Source organism: Sander lucioperca, chromosome 16 (assembly GCF_008315115.2).
Source record: "Sander lucioperca isolate FBNREF2018 chromosome 16, SLUC_FBN_1.2, whole genome shotgun sequence".
Taxonomy (NCBI): domain Eukaryota; kingdom Metazoa; phylum Chordata; class Actinopteri; order Perciformes; family Percidae; genus Sander; species Sander lucioperca.
Genome location: NC_050188.1, coordinates 25,888,785 through 25,907,647, shown reverse-complemented (window position 1 = coordinate 25,907,647; position 18,863 = coordinate 25,888,785). Strand labels below are relative to the sequence as shown.

At 39.4% G+C, this 18,863-nt stretch overlaps 1 long non-coding RNA gene across 1 annotated transcript; it reads right to left on the bottom strand.

Annotated features, from left to right (window-relative positions):
• Positions 1-816: 816 nt before the first annotated feature.
• LOC118493441 lies at positions 817-11,861 on the bottom strand. Its single transcript, XR_004895396.1, has 3 exons — positions 11,850-11,861; positions 10,544-10,546; positions 817-3,122 (listed from the first exon to the last, which is right to left on the bottom strand). It is a non-coding gene; the product is annotated as an uncharacterized LOC118493441 (long non-coding RNA).
• Positions 11,862-18,863: the final 7,002 nt, after the last annotated feature.

Genomic DNA, 18,863 nt, shown 5'->3' with positions numbered 1-18,863 from the left:
GAAGAAGAAAAGAGGTCTCACTCTGTAGCTAAAACAGAGACCAGCTGAAAAGAGGATCTGCAGCAGTGAGAGAGAGCGGTGCAGTACAACAAAAATATGGTGTTTTTTGAAAATTAAACCATGTAAACCTATTCTGGTACAACATTAAAATACAATTATGAACCTGAAAATTAGCATAATATGGCTGCTTTAAACTGAGCACAGTACACCGTGGCAGAGACTATTAGGAATATTAATCTGGCTTAAAGCTGATCTCACCAATCACATCAGCACGGTCAAACAAAACAAAAACCACATTTGGTTGAAAATTAATAAAGACGTAGGCATTTGTGACGTAGATTTATATCTGTGTGCAATATACACCCCTCCACCAGAGTCCCCATACCATGACGAAGACTTCTACAGCTCTCTACAGACAGAGATTTGTCAGTTTCAAGCCCAAGGCAAAATACTTCTGTGTGGGGACTTCAACGCACGAACAGGCTCAGAATCTGACTGTATAGACCACACAGGAGATAAGCACGTTTTTAACCAGTCACTTTTGACCCCCATAACCACAGTCATGAGGAACAACCCTGACAAAACAATAAATAAAAATGGGAAGGAGTTAGTGCATCTCTGTAGAGCCTCAGGCCTGTATATATTAAATGGGAGGTTCAGAGGAGACAGTCTGGGACGCTTTACCTACTGTTCAGCTCTTGGTAAAAGTGTAGTTGACTATGCCATCTCAGACATGGACCCCTCCTCATTCAGTACGAGCACAAACCCCCCTCTCAGATCACAGCCAAATAAATATGTACTTGAAAAAAAATACTACTAAGAAACAGCTCAGTAAACTGTACAATCTAAATCAGACATACAAATGGGCTCCAAACAGTAATGAACAATGTATACACACTTTGACTCAAATGAAATAAAACATGCAATAAACACATTCAACATAGTCCATTATCAAAATACATTTGAAGGCGTTAACAAAGCAACAAAAGACATTACCCATATCTTCCAAAACGCTGCATTAAATGCCAAACTTGGGAAAACAAAAGGAAAACACCATAACAGTGAACAAAAAAACTCTGATAAAAAATGGTTTGACAGTGAATGTAAAGAAATGAGGAAACATTTAAGACAGCTATCAAACCAAAAACACAGAAACCAACATGACCCAACACTACAACATGAATACTTTGAAACTCTGAAACAATATAAACAGACCATAAGACTAAAGAAATTCCACTATACCAACCAAACACTTCAGGAGATTGAAAACGCAGTAAACCAGGGTCAGTTCTGGGACATGTTGAACAGTTTAGAAACCACAAAGCCACAACAATTGGCAGTACAAGATGGAGACATCTGGGAAAAATACTTCAGTGACCTTTACAAAAGTATCCCACCTGAAGACCTGAACATAAACCAAACTGATATTAAATCAAAATTAGACAATCTTGAATCAGCCATCAAAACTAACCAAAATCCATTAGATTATCAAATTACACAAAAAGAGTTAACAGACAAACTGAAATCTCTTAAATCAAGAAAAGCTTGTGGCACAGATTGCATAAAAAATGAAATGCTGAAAAACAGTACCCCCGAGTTACAAATTGCAATTGTTAAACTGTTCAATATGGTGCTGACATCTGGCTGCTTTCCTGATGTCTGGAACCCCAATCCACAAAAATGGAAATAAATCAGACCCTAACAACTACAGAGGGATCTGTGTCAACAGCAACCTTGGGAAAATATTCTGTAGTATCCTAAATTCAAGGATACTAACCTTTATTCAAGAAAAAAACATACTTAGTAAATGCCAAATTGGCTTTCTTCCAAGTTACAGAACCTCCGATCATATATACACCTTACATACTTTAATTAACAAACATGTCCACCAAAAAAAGGGAGGGAAAATATTTGCTTGTTTCATCGACTTTAAAAAAGCCTTTGACTCCATTTGGCATGAAGGACTTTTCTTCAAAATCCTTCAAAGTGGAATAGGTGGCAAGGTATATGACCTTATCAAATGTATGTACAAGCACAATCAATGTGCTGTGAAAATTAATAATCAAAGAACAGAATATTTTACCCAAGGATGCGGTGTGAAGCAAGGATGCTGTATAAGTCCTGCATTATTCAACCTGTACATAAATGAACTTGCAGACCAGTTGGTCCGATCAGCAGCTCCAGACCTCACACTCTTAGACACAGAGATTATATACCTGCTTTATGCAGATGACCTTATTTTGTTGTCTCCAACCAGAGATGGTCTTCAACATAACCTGTCCATCCTGGAACAATACTGCCATAACTGGGCATTGGAGGTCAATTTCAAGAAAACTCAAATTATGATCTTTCAAAAAAAAAGGCAGATGTCTTGAAACCAAATACCATTTTACTCTGAATAACACCCAAATTAAAGACACACAAAATTATACTTACCTTGGTCTGACCATATCTGCATCAGGGAATTTCAATAAAGCCATACATTCACTTAAAGAAAAAGCACGCAGGGCGATGTATGCATTAAAAACCAAGCTGTTCAGCATTAACATCCCAATTAGAATCTGGACTAAAATATTTGATAGTGTAATTGTACCGATAGCACTTTATGGAAGTGAAGTTTGGGGCCCACTCAGTAGATTGGAGCATGACTCCTGGGACAAACACCCGATAGAGACCCTACACACAGAATTCTGTAGAAGAATTCTAAACGTTCAAAGGAAAACCCCAAATAATGCCTGTCGAGCAGAACTGGGACGTTTTCCATTACTGCTAAATATACAGAAACAAGCTATTACATTTTAGACACATCTTAATTTAAGCCAAAAAGACACACTTCATTTTAAAGCACTAAAAACCCAAGAGCTGAATCCTGAAAACAGTGCCCTCAGTCAGCTGATGGTGAAGCTAACTAATGAGGCTCCCATTAGCACTAGTTCAAAACAATACAACAGAACTAAACAGATTATGAATCATACAAAAGATCAATATTTAGAACATTGGAAAAGTCAAACAAAAACACAAAGTAGACTACATTATTATTTGACTCTTAACAGAGAATATAAATTGGCTGAGTATGTGCACACTGTCAGAGATCTAAAGCAGAGACGGATCCTGACTAAATACTTTAACTTTTTGTATTTCTTTTATCGTGAAAATGTAATTTGGTGTTTGTTATGTATGCACTTGTGTGATTTGGCTGCTACCTTGGCCAGGTCTCTCTTGTAAAAGAGATTCTGAATCTCAATGGGACCTCCTGGTTAAATAAAGGTATAAAAAAAAAAAAAAAAAAAAAAAAAATACAGGCTCAGTGACCACCAACTGGCCGTAGAGACAGGAAGACTCAGACAGACAGGTCAGAGAGAGAGAGAGACAGGCTCAGTGACCACCAACTGGCCGTAGAGACAGGAAGACTCAGACAGACAGGTCAGAGAGAGAGAGAGACAGGCTCAGTGACCACCAACTGGCCGTAGAGACAGGAAGACTCAGACAGACAGGTCAGAGAGAGAGAGAGACAGGCTCAGTGACCACCAACTGGCCGTAGAGACAGGAAGACTCAGACAGACATGGCTGCCCAGAGAGGAGCGTTATGTGCTCACTGCTCAACAGGTGAGATAGAAACAGAGATACACTTCCTCCTCTACTGTGAAAAATTCTCTTCACTAAGAGACTTACACTTAACAAATAGTAAATTTCCCAATGTTAACTTCAGAAGAGAAGCTGGTAGTCCTCCTAGGAGAAGGGACAGCAGCCCCAATGGCAGCTAAATATGGATCTGCCTGCCACAGCCTGAGGGACTCACTACTATAAGATCTCAACATTACACATTGGTTTAGGATTGTACAGTCATTATATTGTACAAAACTGTTAAGTATTACATTGTGTTATGTAATTGTTTTGTAATGTAGTATGTTGTATGTTTATGACACTGTATAGAATATATGTGACACCTACTGTATGTATTTAATATGTGATATGTACTATATATGTATTTTCTGTAAACTGCTTTGGCAACAACATGTTTTCTTTGTTCATGCCAATAAAGCAAATTGAATTGAGAGACAGACAGAGAGACAGAGAGAGAGAGACAGACAGACAGAGAGAGAGAGAGAGATAGACAGAGAGAGACAGAGAGAGAGAGACAGACAGAGAGAGACGGAGGGAGAGAGAGAGAGACGGAGGGAGAGAGAGAGAGAGAGAGAGAGAGAGAGAGAGAGAACGTCTGGTGGGTTGTTGGAGGTGCATGGGCCATGGTTTGAGCAATCAGATACTACTAAACACACAATAAGTCAGAGTGGAGGAGTAGCATCAGAAGCAAAGCAAAATAAGCTACATTACCATTCAGCTCTGAGCCTGAAATGAATGACTCACTCGACGCCAAACAAACAGCATTCATTTCTCATTTACATAACAACAAAAATACAGTAAAATGAAACATTGTGTGGTGGGCTTTAATGCATATTACTAATAATAGCGCTGCACCATTTAACATGTGACCTACCACAGCAGTTATCAGAAGTTCTGCTCTGGATGCGCTGACGCCAGCAGTCGGCGCTGCCCCCCTTTATGCAGGAATTTTAACATAACCTATTTAGAACCTGTTACACTAGTATAGTATGTGGTTTTGAAAAGGGCCACAGACACAGCAGATACCTGCTACTCAGAGGCAGCGGGCCTGACATGGGGTGTGTGAAGGAGAGATGCCACTCGTCCTTCCTGCTGCTGTCAGACTTTATAATCAACACTTCTCCAAGTAGACCACACGCATCATAACTGACTATGTACTCATATGTTTCATCATCATCTACATCAGTTTACACCTAACTCTGAAATATCAATAACTCCTCTGTGCAATACTGTTAATATTGTGTAATCAACCTTTCGGTCTGTTTATTTACTGTTTTACTGCTTACGGTACAGAGGTCTTTTTCACAAAAGCAGAATTTATAAATCCAGGATAACCGGTAAAGCGAGACTTGACCTAGTCTAATCTGAGCATCCTGGCTTTGTGCATTTCATGACGGCCAAGCCAGGCTGAGGAGGAGAGACTAGGTCAAGCCAGGCTGAAGTAATTCAGATAGATGCGCATTCACGGCTTTCCTTAACAGACCGCGAGGTCGATCACAGATTTATTGATGCTAAAATGGAAAATACACATTGTGCATTCTTTACACAGAGTGAGCAGCAGCTCTTTATGGAAGTATGCGTGGCAGACATTCGCTGGCCGACTGAATGCGTTAGTAGACTAAACATATACATGTACTGACCACTGCTCTGAACTGAAACCGTCATATTTATACCATTCAAGGAGTTAGGCTACTAATTATTTACACAAATTACTGGTTGTACTCTTTGCCTTAAAAGTGAGTGGAAGATAGCCACAAAATCTACAATGCTAGAATATGATGCATAAATCTCTCTCACTCTGTTTCTCCCTCTCTCTCATATGGGCTAAAGCAGGGGTCTTTAATGTTTTTTAGGCCAAGGACCCCTTAACTGAAAGAGAGACAGATCAGGGACAGCCTACCACATATATTGTATAAAATTAAGTTGCAATTTCAACTGGGCCTACAATACTAAGCTATTAAAATAATAATTATTGGCATATTCATATATTTATACTAGTGCTGTCAGTTAAACGCGTTATTAACGGCGTTAACGCAAACCCATTTTAACGGCGTCAATTTTTTTTATCGCAAAATTAACGTTCTTTTTGGCCTAGCAAACTTTGTAGTTTTTTCACATTCTGTTGCAACAACTAGTAAGGTTAGAAAAACTACAACACCACACCGGATCTAGCTAGACCGGAAACAAAACAACAGGCACGCCGCACACACTAGTTTGGGCTTGGAGCCGGCCAAAGAGTAGTAGGCTAACCTTTTAGGTTTTGAGTGGATGGCGAGTGTGAGACGCTGAAATGGATGCCAATAAGATTCTAAATGGAAAGTTTACTTTTAAAAAGTTGCCAAATGGTTCCATTGACAAGACCAAAGTGATCTGTGTGTTCTGTCGTTGTGAACTGAGCTATCATCGCAGCACGTCCAGTCTGAAATACCACTTGATGGTCAAGCAGACAGCTGATGGTCAAGCAGACAGCTGATGGCCAAGCAGACAGCTGATGGTCAAGCACACAGCTGATGGCCAAGCAGACAGCTGATGGCCAAGCACACAGCTGATGGCCAAGCAGACAGCTGATGGACAAGCAAACAGCCTATGGCCAAGCACACAGCTGTAGTATGCAGTATGCCAATGTTGTTTTCAATAAAAAAACATTTGCACAAAGCAAGCCGATCCACGTTTCCATGTTGATAAGAGCATTAAAATGAGAAAAAATAATGGGACAAAGAGAAATCTAGGGACATTTAGAATAGATAAAAATGTGCGATTAATTGCGATTATTCGCGATTAAATATTTTAATCGTTTGACAGCACTAATTTATACATCATGTTTTAATGTTAAACATACATGTAGCAGTGTGTTCCGTAGTGAATCTGTAAGAATAACTGTATCTATGGATAGCTACCTTACCTGTCATCAATGTTGGGTAAATAAAAACAAAAATCACTAATAGGCCAACTTATCCTTGCTTATAATATGTTGGACTCATGTTTATTTTTATATATAAATATTTTTTAAATAATTAAACAATAATTTGGTGGCCCCCCCCCCCTGCATTAACTCTGGACCCCTTAAGGGTCCCGGACCCCCTTTTGAAGATCTCTGGGCTATAATATAAATTTCCTAAGTAACATATCAACTTCCACTACTCGTTTTTAAGGCAAAGTGTACAACAGTTAGTTGGTGTAAATGACTAATTACTCCTTAAATGGTTTCAGTTAAGAGCAGTAGTTTGTAAATGTATATTTTTAGACTAGCATTCAGTCGGTCCACTTCTGCCATGCCTTTTCTCACTATTTCTTTTTTATTTTATAGAGGCCGAGTGTCCTTCTTTACATATTGTATGATTTGCTCCCTCGTATATATGGACATAGAGAAGAAAGACACTGAAGAAATTGGACTCTGAAATTTAGAAACTAGATTAAGAGAATTAAGTAATAAATTTAATGCACACTGTAAACATGACTGTAACAGAGTATATTCATCAGTTATTTCCCCCAGCAAAATATTAGGTCAAAAACCATTGGGGTGTCCTTTCTCTGTTGTTACATGAATGTACAGTAGCCTCAACTATATAGTTACTGGTCCAGTGAACTAAGACTATTATTAGAGAGGATTGTACAATTAGGATAGATTTTTGTACAATCCTCCCACTAAATGTGTATGGAATGCTGTTTTATTCAGAATTAAATAAATGAATAAATACATAAATACATGAATAAATAAATAAATAAATATGCCTTTGAAATACATCATGAAATAAATAAATGAGGCAATAAATACATAATTAAATAAATTTAATTATTTCATGGTACTTTTATTTCATAAGTCCACATTTATTGATTTCAAGAGACTTTTATTTCATAAGTCCACATTTATTTATTTCCGTGGACTTTTATTTCCTAATGCCACATTTATTTATTTCCCTCTCTATTTATTTCCAGTTCTTATATGCAAATCAGGGGGCGTGGTTATCTCTCACATTCAGAACAAGGTGAATGGGACTTCTTTGGCAGACCAACAACGGGACAATTTTAACAATTTTCGCCATCTTATTCATCACTAAATTCACTTCTGAGAACGTTTTAGGCGAGAAATGAACTGTTTAGATTTCAAATATAGGCAGTCTTGCGAAAATCGTTGCCGAATTGATAATTTGCGTCAAAGTTTTCGGAGTTGAGAAGCTCCATATGGTGACGCGACCTGCTGCAAGCTGAGGCCTGTACTACGAATCCAGAACAACATGTCCTGGATTTCTTTCAGTTACCCGTCTTCACCAAACCTAACAACCGCGGTCCTCCATAACCTGTGTCACGACGCTGGTTATCAACTAGTTCAGTCAACCCAGGGTTTCCCAATCTAGAGACGCGCGCGTTCACATAAAAGAGGCGGTGTTTGCACACCACGACCAATCGCAAACATCTACCAGAGCCTCATATTTTACATAACAAGAGCAAACTATAACTCTACATAAATATGAAGAACACAGACACGGTTTTACAGGCAAAATGCAGGAAGGAAAGCTGGCATAAAAAGCCGACACTGTTTTGTGTAAATCACAACGTTTAGCTTATCAATATCAGTTCCAGTGGTGTAGTCTACGTGATAGTAAGCTCCAGGATTTCCATATACTCACTTAAAAATGCCCAATGACACGTAACAACATACTTTCCATTATATGTTTGATATATTTTGAATTGTCGTCTGTGCTTTATTCTTCACATAGGCTCAATGGAGGTATTTCACCATAAATTGGGGCATAAAAGTGTATCGGAATGCAGGAAATGAAGTCGTTTATGCTTAAAACTTCCCTGGGGGAGGACACCCAGACCCCCCACTATGATATGCCCCCCTCCTCCCCCAAAGGCAGATTCTGGCCAATATACAGTACAGTACACCAGCTATAATAGCCTACATTAGACTACACTGGTCACTTCCCCATCAGTCAGGCACAAGATCTGACCATAATTACACTTCTGCTTTCCATAAACTGTCGTTGCTTTAGCCTTTTATTTCAGTTGCAACCCCAGCAGTGGTACGCAATCGTGAGAGAAAATTAAAAAAAACATAAAAACATAATTTAAACCGCATACCGCAACCGTTGCGCATTGGCAACACACGGCTGAAGAAGCCGACAAATAGCCTATATGTAATTCCCTCCGCTTCAAATCTATATCTTTCGTAAAGATACCCATCAGGGAATGTTAACGGGGTTGTCGGTCTCTAAATGTTTTAACTTTTATGAGCTCACCTCTCTCTCTCTCCGCCCACCGAGCTCCAGCTGATCGTCTAAGAACGGTGACGCCGTTATCAGTCGAGTATTGATTGATCAGTAGGCGGTGCTTTCATACCAGTTGATCTCTAATCGCCAACATAATCTGCTCCTGACCAGGTTAGGCGTTCAGCATAAGTTACCACGGCGATTGAACCCGGTAACAACTAATCCACCTTCGTAGTACAGAAAACCCTGGGTTGAACCTGAAGTTAGCTCGTTAACGCCAAATCTCGCTTCGTAGTACAGGTCTCTGGAGGTCTCTCAGACACACATAAACACACACACACACACATACACACACACACACGGCCACAGCGCGCACACACACACACACACACACACACACACGGCCACAGCGCAGCAGGCACAGGCGGGGGAGAGAGAAGCTATGTTTTCATCCACACGTTTTTATCCGAATTAAGTGATATAGAATGAAAAATGCCTTATGGAAACAGTAAAATTCGATTGAATTTCATGAATATCGACTCAAATGAAATGCGTTCGGTCTCATCGGATTTTATCTTGATCAATATACGGCTTATGCGATAAACGCTGATGAAAACGTTATTTGCCGAATAAATAATGAATTGCGATTAAGTTTTAGGTCATTTTATGGTTGCAACCCGCCACAAAACAAAGAAGAAGAAGTTGTAGTTCATTTCCGCCCAGTATTTCCGCTCTGTTTGCACACATGGCGGGGTCAACAAAGACAGATGGAAGTGGACGAACGAGGAGACGCACTACCGGGAGTGCCGACACAAATGTCCCTTATGATGCAACGATCGTCTACCACAGCCTGTAGTACGATTGATGGCCAGCCCTTTCTATTGACTAAATTAGACCCCCTGCTTAGTCCCGATTAGACCCCCTGCAGCCTTCAGCAGGGGGTCTAATCGGGACGTGACTGCGCTCTGGAGTTACGCAGCGAGATATCATGCGCCTCATCCACTCCAGGTAGGTATATATACCTTCACATCATCCCCGTTCGTATGGCATTGCACACGGCGTAAACACACCGGTGCACTGTGGTTTTGCTGACTCCAAACGTTTCGCCTACCACTCTGTACTCGCATGTAGCCAGTTTGTAGAGCGCAATGGCGATAAGCTTCTCGGTTGGAACCGGAGGGCGATAGCTTGCGACATTTGGGAAAAGGGACGGGCCAAAACAATTACACAACAGGTCAAATGTTGTCTTGGTCATCTGAAAATGCTTCAACCAAAGGGTTTCCGTGAAGTGTCTCTGAACCACGATCTCCCAGAACTGTTTGGAGCGCTGTCGTTCCCACACCACAGTCCGCCTCCGCTGTCGTCGGGCATTTACGTGCATCTGCATCATCATAGCAATGTGTTGATAGCGTCGTTGTTGTCTTATTATAGCTTGATATGTTGCTATCAGCTGGCACATAAGCACTATTACAACTTGTGCAATATTGATCATTTGTTGGTAGATAGCATGATCCATTTTGTCTAGCAAAACTTTGTTTGCAAAAGTTATCTTGAATGTTGTTGATTCAGTGCGAAAATGAATGGAAACACCTTAAAATGTCTCAAATCAATTCGATATACCAATTTGATCGCAAAACAGCATGTGACGTCATTACGCAACAGGTTTTTATTCGCTTTAAAGCAGTTTGATGGAAACACACTTTCACCAGCTTTATTCGCATGAGTTTTTTTACCGAACTTCCGATAATTCGATTGGTGGAAAAATTGATGGAAACTTAGATACCCGTTTCTCTTCGAGAAGAATTCCCATTCACCTTGTCTCACTTCATCTTCAACGGAAATGTTCAGTTTAATGTGAATTAGAGCAGTTGTTTGCCCGCTAGCTCACTTAACAACGCCTCAGGTAATGTTGTGTCAACCCGGAGTGGCCGAGCCGACCCCATCAACAATGTCTAGGGACAAACAAACAAATTCTTGTTGTGTTCTGTCAGTTCAGCGCTAGTTGGTGGTCTAGTTACCCCAGAATAGGTGACTGTGGGCTGGGTAGAGCACCGCAAACGGTCGTGTTGCTCTCTCACTTCGCCAGCCTTTTTTTGCCCACGGCTCTGTTCTGAATGTGAGAGATAACCACGCCCCCTGATTTGCATATAAGAACTGGAAATAAATAGAGAGGGAAATAAATAAATGTGGCATTAGGAAATAAAAGTCCACGGAAATAAATAAATGTGGCATTAGGAAATAAAAGTCCACGGAAATAAATAAATGTGGCATTAGGAAATAAAAGTCCACGGAAATAAATAAATGTGGCATTAGGAAATAAAAGTCCACGGAAATAAATAAATGTGGCATTAGGGAATAAAAGTCCACGGAAATAAATAAATGTGGCATTATGAAATAAAAGTCTCTTGAAATAAATAAATGTGGATTTATGAAATAAAAGTCTCTTGAAATAAATAAATGTGGACTTATGAAATAAAAGTCTCTTGAAATAAATAAATGTGGACTTATGAAATAAAAGTCTCTTGAAATAAATAAATGTGGACTTATGAAATAAAAGTACCATGAAATAATTAAATTTATTTAATTATTTATGTATTTATTGCCTCATTTATTTATTTCATGATGTATTTCAAAGGCATATTTATTTATTTATTCATGTATTTATTCATTTATTTATGTATTTATTCATTTATTTAATTCTGAATAAAACGGCATTCCATAAATGTGTGCTGAGAATGCCAAATACAATGCACATGGTAGAGTAATAATAATAATACATTATCCGTTATTGTTAAAGAATACAAAAAGAAATAAATATCAACTGTTGTGAAACAATCAGGATTGTTTAGTGGTTCCAATCCAGTCATCGACTGGCTTGATCTCTGTGAGTTCATTCTGAAAGCAGTGGTGAGATCCCGGAGAACAAAGTGACACGAAGCAGGGTTCAGTTCACAAAGTTCTAAAGGTTTAATGAGACACACAAGGATATCCATCTTTTCTAACAATGGCTACATTCAGTAGCTTGTAATAAGATACAAGAGAGTCGGGATGGGCAGAAGGATTGTCTCAAGGTTTGTTCACACAGATAGAAAAACAGTGTTGCAATTTAGGATACAACTAAAACAGATGAGAACGACTTTGTTCAGAGTTCTCACAGAATGGTATATGGAATGTAACAATAGGCTCGTTGGAGATGAGCCAGGTCTGCGCAGAATCGATCACCGGCGATCGCCGCCCAGTGCATGCTGGGTAGATTTGTGTCCGACTTGATCCCGACTTGCTCTGACGTCATGCACACGTGAGCAACGATGACCTCACGAGATCAAGGCAGCCGCAGTTCTGAGACCCAGGCAGCGCAGTTGCTTTTCACCGACTACAAGACCCAGGCGGACCCAGGGCATGCTGGGAAACACCTGCCTCTCAGCTGATCTAACAGCTGATTGGTTCAGAATCGACTCAACATGATAACGTTTTATATCAACTTTTTATTGATTTTGAATTGGAGGGATTTTAACTGCTATTAGTCTGATTTAAAGGCTTATTCTGTACAAACCACGTGTGTCTGATAGTGATGTGTAGAAGTCAGAGAGACTAAATCTGATCAGATTACAGATCATCTACAGTCTGTTGATTAAAATCAGCAACCGATCGCATGTAGAGCATTGTGACAGCTACTCTGTCATAATTAAAACAACTGGAGACTGTAGGAGCTGATATATGGGTCTGATAACATTTGATTAAATCGGAATCGGACCACAGTGTTTTCTGTGACTTCTGTGGCTACCGCCTGCTCTCGTTCACTTTACAGGCTACAATTCATCTCAAACAAGCCTATTAATAACATCAACTAAAATAATGAAAGATGTATTGGTCTGTGACCAGTCTGCCGTTGTTAGAACCACTATAGAAACCCACGTGTATAGGACTTGATTTATTGCCCTTCCATTTCTGACTGCATTTAAAACACATTTGCAACTTTATCAGCCTTTTCTAATCATATCAACTGTAATAATATATTCATCAAACTTCATCAAACTTCTAACAACAATATGAACCGCAGTTTTCATAGAGTAATATAACAGTAACAACGGTCACAATGTTAAAATAATACCCCTAACCTAATATGGTAAAAACCCACTGCTGAGTGAACAGAAAAGGCTCCAGGATGAATAAATCCTGGCTGTTAGCCTGGTTGGGCTGTACAGAATAAATCTCCATGGTAACTTAGGTGTCTCTGGATTCATGAAACTGAGTCAAGGCTAAATAAAGCCAGGATAACTGGGATATCCCGGCTTAATCTGCTATCTAGGTTTTTTGAAATAGCCCTCAGTTTACGTATTCATTATATCTTGCATTTTCCGGATGCTTTTTTTATTGCTCAGTCTTTTTCCCTACTTGATGTTCCGACAAACCCAACGTGTTTTGATATTAACTAAGTTTGAAGTCTTGGTAGTGAAGGTAAATCATGTGAACATTGTCAGCAACCAATGGGTGCTCTCCCTCCAGCACCAAACAGGAAGCGGTTATGGTTGCCATGGCAGCGTGTTAAACTAAGTGCTAAAGAGGGAAAGTTGCTGATTTTCAACCCTTCTGAAGCGAGTCATCCAACGGGAGTTTTACCGGCAGATAAACACAGACCTCCAGGTACTGGAGACATTCATCTACATGTATGGCAGAACAGAAAATCAGCAAACTTTCCCTCAAGTTACCAGCTAACACTAACGGTAGCTAGCTAGCCTGGTTACATTTTTCAAAACAAATCTAGTTGTAGTTTTGCAATGTGTGACCCTGCAAGATCCCCAGTCTTTAGATATTATGACAGTCTTTAACGTTAGATGTGAGATGATTGTCTTTAGATGTGAGATGGTGTCAGACTGCAGTCTGTTCAGAGTCTCTTCAGAGTCTTCTAGTGGATGGTAGGCATTACTTTACATTAAGGTGACCAGATTTCTGAGACAAAATCAGGGGACATTTTCAGCTCAGAAGCATAAATACCTCCAAAAAAGTTAATGTTTTTATCTTTGTAAAACTTAAAACGGGGACACTGCCCCAGGGGGGTCACTAGACCTAGAGCTGCACTGGGACACAAGACACAAGGGGGGGTCCATGGGCATGCTCCCCTGTAAGAAAATGTTGTCTATTTTAATGTTTAAATGCATCAATCTGGTGCACTTTGAAAAGAAATTCAGAGGTTATACTTGATTATTCTTATCTATGGATGGAAATATTTGTGCTGTAGCCTGAACTATTTAATAGTTTTTTCTTAATATTTTTGCATTAATGTCACTAGGAAGCATACCAGTAGAAATATATATTCATATTTGTAAGTGGTGTTGGGAATTCGTAGGGTACAGATTTAATTATTGGCAAATTATCAAAGATGTTTTATCAATATTAATAAAGTTATGAATATGTGTATTCATAACTCCACCAAAATGACAAACAATTAAAACAGGGCACCACCCTGGAAGTCAGGGACCAATAATCAAACTGTGAAACAGTCTCATTTAGGTGGTATTCCCTTTAAAATACCGATCTGAATTAATTTGATTAATTTATCTGGTATATTCTAAAGGAACAAAGGGAAGAGTGAATTCGAGCACTGACCTGTGCACAACCAGCAATTATTACAACAAGATACACAAAACAATCAGACAACTGCTATTTAAAATGTAGTAGAATTTATTAACTTCAAAAGTATCAATGGCCAATCAATAATCCTTCGATCAATCAAACTACAACAAAACAAAGCAAAAAAAAACCAGCATGTGATGTGATCTGTGTGTGTGTGTGTGTGTGTTTGTGTGTGTGAGAGAGAGAGAGCGAGGAGGGGGGGGGGTGACGAAACCCGGGGGTTGCTCGGTCACGCCCAGATTAGCCGTTAGCTCATTGAAGCTAAGCTATGTGTTAGCTGCACAAAAGCTATTTAGCCTCAAGAGGGCGGTGGTGGGCTACGCTTCAGCTCCACGTCGCTAAGCTAGCCAGTTAGCTAGTTAGCTCTCCACCCAACGTGTTGATGACAAAAAGACGCTCCGAGGAGCACAGTTGTAGACACACACTAAACTACTTCGCTATGTGCTAGCTGTGTAGCTATTCGACGCACGTGACTAGCTTTTGGCCAGCTGTTCACTTGGGCGTGTGTATGTCTGTACGTGTGTGTGTGTGTGTGTGTGTGTGTGTGTGTGTGTGTTTGTGTGTGTATGTGTGAGAGAGTAGTTAGTGAAAGAGGAAAGAAAGCCCCTTAGAGAAAGAAAGACACTTTAAAATACCTGATTATCTCACTCAATACAATAACTAAAACTCCGTGAAAGGGGAGTTAGTAGATAGCAATTACAGTCTAACAAGCTAGCTGCAATATTCAACACAACATATCAACACTGCACCGTGATCAGAGTGCATTCACAGAAAATAGATTGGATTTGCCTGTCCGATCAGATTAATAAATCAAGCGATAGCACATTATTAATCGCAAATCACATTAATGGCAAACAAGTGGCAGCATTAGCCTTTACACATTAATAAAACACACTATTCCTCTGCCCAGAAAACCTTAAAGTGCCCATATTATGAAAAAAACACTTTTTCTGGGATTTGGGGTGTTATGTTGTGTCTCTGGTGCTTCCACACACATACAAACTTTGAAAAAAATCCACCCATGCTGTTTAGAGTGAGATACGGTTTCTGAATGTGTCCTGCCTTCAGTCTCTGGGTGAGCTGGTCAAAATCAGCACGGCTTGTGACGTCACAAGCCGAAACGAGCAGGCTAACCGCAACCATTAGCTCGTAGCGTTAGCGTTAGCATGCTAACGCTACTGCTAACCCTAGCATGCTAACGCTAGCATGCTACCTCGTTCTCAATAGCAAAGCACTGCTACAACACACACAAGTTCACCATAATCTACAAAAGAACTACTTCCATGTGCGCCCTCATTTAGAAGTCTCCCAGCTAATCCTGCCTTGTAACTGACCGAAGTTGTAGAAACAGCCTTTCTTTTACTGTCTATGGAGCTAGCTAGCTGACATGATCTACATCTGAGCTACTCGGCATGTGCAAGTGTAATCAAAGATAGTACAGAAGAAGAAGAAGAAAAGAGGTCTCACTCTGTAGCTAAAACAGAGACCAGCTGAAAAGAGGATCTGAGTGAGAGAGAGCACTGCAGTACAACACAAATATGGTGTTTTTTGAAAATGAAACCATGTAAACCTATTCTGGTACAACCTTAAAATACAATTATGAACCTGAAAATGAGCATAATATGGCTGCTTTAAGCCTTCTTACTGTGTGTTCAGTCCGTTCGTGTCTGTCCATAGCTTTCCACATTAAAACAGAACGGCCCATGTCGCTCGTCAGCGGCCACGGAGAAAAGCTTTCCCTTCCAAAAGCAACAGGAGGAAAGCTAGTCGACTTGTTGAGAGGAAAAGAAAAGCGGTGTCCACTGTTATCCGATTTTCTAGTAGAGAAACGTTTTCTCTTCTGCAGTTTGAAAACACGGGGTGCATGTTTTACAGGATCCAGTAGTGTTCTTCAGAACACCGAGGAATAAATCCACTTTGTCCAGAAATGGAAGTATTTTGCACAAGCGCTTGCACGCTCCCTGTAGCAACGGCTGTTGCAGACGGAAGACCGGGATTTGTGGGTGCTCAGGCTATTTATAGATCAGGTCCCCTGACCTGGCTCCATGCTTTTTTATGGTCCCAGGAACCAATGGGAGATCAGAGTTCTCTGACCTGTGGCCATTTTGTGCAGTAACACCTACGTGTGATTTGCTGGTTGTTGCCGTGAAATGGCTTCACCCTCTTTTCTGAGGAGACATGGATTGGAATTTTCCATATAGGCCGAAAATCTCTTTGTCTGAAAGACCGCATGGTTTTTTTGTCTTTCAGAGACAGATGCTCTGAGGCCTTTTTGATTAAAATCAGGTTTAACACAACTGCTGGTCCCAACAGTGGGATATATATATATGAGTAAGTGGGATTGTCTGGAATCTGACAATATAATAGCCATTATGGTGGGATACACTGGCTAAGCAATTTACAAAAATGTCTGTGCTGACATAAATAGTTTACATGAGAATACATTATAATTTTGGCCCAAAGTTGGAGACCATGTAGAAATTTTGTTGCAATTACAAAACCGGATTCCCCGGGAACCGCTTGTTGTACCGATGCATGTGTTGAGTGAAGAGTTTGGGAGATATTTCACAGAGAGTAATGGGTGTGCAGAGATTTATGCAGAATGCAAATATGATAACATTTCATGTAAATTCAATGTTAATTTTCTCACAAACCATTTGTCACAGCAACTGGCGCTAATATCATTGGAAAGCTTAGATTCTGTATGACGTGGTTGTGCCAGTCTGTCAGAGGGAGAGCAGGAGTGCGGTTGTGAAGAAGTTGGTAATTTCATGGTGCAGATTAACACTTTTGCATGCACTACACTGTAAATCCGAATTCGCAAGTTCGCTGGGTGGGGATGGCGCAGTGGATATGTCACATGCCTTTGGTGTGGGAGATCTGGGTTCGATTCCCACTGCGATACATCAACCAATATGTCCCTGAGCAAGACACTTAACTCCTAGTTGCTCCAGAGGTGTGCAACCTCTGACATATATAGCAATTGTAAGTTGCTTTGGATAAAAGCGTCAGCTAAATGACATGTAATGTAATGTAATGCTAACTCAACCTAAAATGTTTTTGGAAACGGCTTGCACTCAAAACTTTTAATTTAGTACAGTATGGTAACATTAAAGTTTTGAGTACACTAAACATAAAATAAATGTCACATGAGTGTTATCTGAAAGGAAATGTATGTCAGTTTAACATAATTTTTTTAGTCATGCAACAAAATAATTAGTGTTTTCTTAACATATTATTCTACGTTATATTAACAGAATGATCAGGTTACTTAATGTGTATTTATATGTTTATTAAACACAAAAAGTGATGTGTCATAACTTGTTAATTTTATGTACAAACAACAATTAAACAGCTAAAACAACATAACCACATCTATAGCGGAAGTAGCATGAGTGTTTGGGTGTGGCCGCCCAAGGGCCCCATGCGAAATAGGGGCCCCTCTAAAGCCGCTGATCTTGCATCACTTTACACAAAAAGACCACTAGTGAAGTGACACACCGCAGCTTAATGGCTGAAAGAAGCCTATTACTGCTCAAAGTCTAATGCTGCAATACTCCAGCTCTTATCAAACGTAACAGTCACTTAACTCATGGTTACAAATGTAAATCAGCACAACAATGACAATTACCAGGCAACAAAAATTCTAAGCAGACACGTTTAATAAACGGAATTCATAAAGTTACATTTGTATTTCGAACAAACTGCATACTTTTCAGCAAATTTTAACACAACTCTATTTACCGCCTTGCATCATGGGAATTGACCAGCCAATGAACCAATTGCATCTGACTACAGTACGATCAAATCAAACATAACACAAATTGTATGTATCCTTTCTATTCAAACATTTTAAGTTAGACAAACAAAGAAATGGAAGTTGTTTTCAACCTTTAAATTTAACGTTGCTTTGACTAGTTAAAACTTAATTATGTGTACTAAAACATAATACGCTGGTAAAAACACAAAACATTGTGGCAGTTTTATGGTAAAACAGCACAAAATATTTGTGTTCAGCATAACTCTGGAACTTATGTTGTAATTATGTGTTTTTGTTGTGTTAAGTGAACACAATATTTTCATTTTGTTGAACATGAAAGTGACCGCTTGTCATATGAACATAAAAACATTGAGTACATATTTTGACAACCATTTTTTAGGTTTACTTAACTATAAAAAATATATGCTAAGTGCACAGTATATGTGTTGTTAATTGGCCTTGAACTAATTATGTGATGTTGATGTTATACATTTAAGTAGAATGAACTCAAAAGTCAAAAATTGTTGACTTAACATAAAAAAATTATGTCAACCTCACATGGGATGATTTTTTGTGTCAAATGAACATAAAGTTTTTATGTTGTTTTGACAATCCTGAACATTTGTGTGGAC